The sequence below is a fragment of the Tupaia chinensis genome, unplaced genomic scaffold (genome assembly GCF_000334495.1).
Source record: "Tupaia chinensis unplaced genomic scaffold, TupChi_1.0 Scaffold000558_1, whole genome shotgun sequence".
Classification (NCBI taxonomy): Eukaryota; Metazoa; Chordata; class Mammalia; order Scandentia; family Tupaiidae; genus Tupaia; species Tupaia belangeri.
Window position 1 is genome coordinate 39,514 of NW_006160070.1, and position 2,411 is coordinate 41,924.

General features: G+C 53.9%; 1 protein-coding gene across 2 annotated transcripts in view; it reads left to right on the plus strand.

Moving 5' to 3' along the window:
- Positions 1 to 391: 391 nt before the first annotated feature.
- The window catches only part of FAM217B (family with sequence similarity 217 member B), a 9,376-nt gene continuing 7,356 nt past the window's right edge, over positions 392 to 2,411 (plus strand). Inside the window, exon 1 of one of the 2 annotated variants that reach the window (XM_006157713.3) lies at positions 392 to 537. The gene's annotated coding sequence lies outside the window, so the exon portion shown is untranslated. Of the gene's footprint in view, positions 538 to 899; positions 1,127 to 2,411 lie in introns of those variants that run through there. The other variant, XM_027775374.1, reaches the window with a different exon arrangement.

Here is a 2,411-nt window from a genome sequence, read left to right on the forward strand (position 1 = left end):
GCTGAGGCTGCGGGGGGCGGGTTTCCGAAGCCCCGGGGTGGAGGGTAGGGCCGAGGAGCCCGGGCCTCTGGACATGGCCCGGCCGGCCGTCGGGAGATGGGCCGACAGAACTGAGGGGCAAACTCCCGACCCCGCGTTAGCTACCTCGGTGTCCACGGCCGCGCTCAGGTGCCGCCGCGCGCCTGACCTGCAACCTGCGAGGGACCCCCTGGGCCAGCTGCCGGCTCCACTCGCCCGCCCCCTTGGCCCTCGGGTCCTCGCCCAGGTCCTCCTCTTGCAGCTGCGACAGAGCTCGTGCCAAAAAGGTGAGTGCCTTCCTCGCTGGAAGCCTTTCCGAGCCGCCCCGAGAGCGGTGGGCGGGCCGCCTCTTCTTGCTTCCTTGGACGCTGGCCCCCGCGGGACGCAGCGCAGCTGGGCGAGCCGGGCGGACCGCGCGGCCCCCGCACCGCCTCCTCCGGCCCCTGCCGCAGCGCGCCGCAGCCCGAGAGGAAGGAAGGCTGGCAGCCTCATCACGTGTTCTCGGCGATAGCGAAACAGGTCTGGTCAATTTCTGTCTGCGTCTGCCTAGACTGTGCGCCTGTCGATCATAAATCGTGCCTGCACGAGCGAAGGACAAGGACAATGCATGCTGCAGGCCGTTCGATTTCTGGTTTAACGGAGGGAGGAGTGCGAAACTGGCCCCGGCAGGAGCTGGTCCCCAGGCTAATTTTAATCTCTAGGCTACCAGCTCTTTGGACATATTCATGCAGCCTGGGCCATTGGCTAGACCTGGAGCCTCGCTGCGTAGAGAAGCGTCACGTCCACCTCACCCACAATGCTTTGCCGTCCCTATGGATAGCCAGTTCCCTTAAGGGGGGGCGGGGGGAGGAGCGTCTGCTTCTGCCTGGGTGCAAAGCCAGAGAGGAAGACAAGACGTGGGGAGAAGAGGCACGCCCTGCGAGACTTAGGAAGCTGCTCTGAGCCATCTTCAGGCTCTTGGGGAACGTGTTTTTGCAGCCAGACTCTCAGCAGGCTGGAACCACCAGGGAGACGGGAGCTTGTTTTCTGCATTTTGATAACCCTACAGGCATCCTTACCCTATTCGCTGTGCCCAAAATGCTGTGCCTTTTGGTGTAAAGCGTCGCAGGTGAAATGAGCTGAAAAAGATGCAATTGTCCGTTCTGAGAGTAGTTTGGGGGCTGGTAGTCCACCGAGAAGGTTCCTTGTTACTGAGCAGAGGGACAAATCAGAAAGAAAACCACACTAATGAAAGTGGGTCAGTAAAGAGCATTTGTACATCAGAAGCCTGTTGATTATAGTGTAATTCCTTGATTGCGAGGGTCCGCATATGATTTTATTTCCATAATATGTGCACTGACTAAAAAGACTTACTTGATTACTGTGGGGATATACAGGAAGTTTCAGGAAGAAAACAAAAATGTTACATAACGCTTTTTTTCATCTTACAGATGAAAAATGATGTAGGAGAGAGAAGTATTCACTTTCTAGAAGGACACTTTTAAAAGGACAGTCAAAATGAGGCAGGGTACAGCAATCTGAGACGTAGGTCAGTAAAGTTTAACAAGGCGAGAAATTTATGTAATACCTACTTTGTCTTACTACACTGATCATTTTTACATTTTTTTTTTTTTTAATTTTTGCTATAGGGTGTGTGCATTTACCAGAGGTAGAAAGAGAACGTGAGAAAGTACCTGGGGGTTGGGACCAGCAGTTAGCGTAATGGCTATGTTGCTGGACTCCCACGTAGTCGACTGCGGTTTGAGTCCCGGACCCGGTGGCTTAAACTCACGCTGGGCGCGTGTGCGTGCATGCCCAAGATCCCGAGAGGAGAATGGAGGAGAAGGGATTGCGGTGTGGCCATCCCCCCTGGGGGGTGATTTCTCGTTTTCTGTCTCTCTGTCTCTGTCTGTCTGTCTGGCGAGCGCACACGCCCTGTAGCAAAAACCTCTCAAAAAAAAAAAAAAAAAAAGAAAGCACCTGGGGGTTGGGGGATGGGGAGGATGGTCACACTGCAGTCCCGTCTCTTCCAGTTTCCTTCTGGGATTTTGGGTATATATGCACACACTCAGGGTGTTTTGTAAGCTGCCACTTCTGAGGCTTGAACTGTGACTGTCCGTGTGGGAATCCAGTGCCTTAGCCACCATGCCTCTTGCTCTCCCCTCCATACTCTTTTAATGGATCCATGTGCTAGAGAAACCAAAAGACTTGAAAAAGAGCTTCCTCACTAGAGTTTAAGCCCCCGGAGAACAGGGACACTCCCTAGTGCCTGCTGTGCCCAGGCCCTCCTGTAATTATTTGTTGAAGAGTGAATGGCTGGACGTTTAGCTTGAGAATAATGCTTGACCTTAGTTCACAAGGGTTTCGAACATAGTATCTCCAAGGAGACAATAACTGTGTGTGCGTGTGTAGGG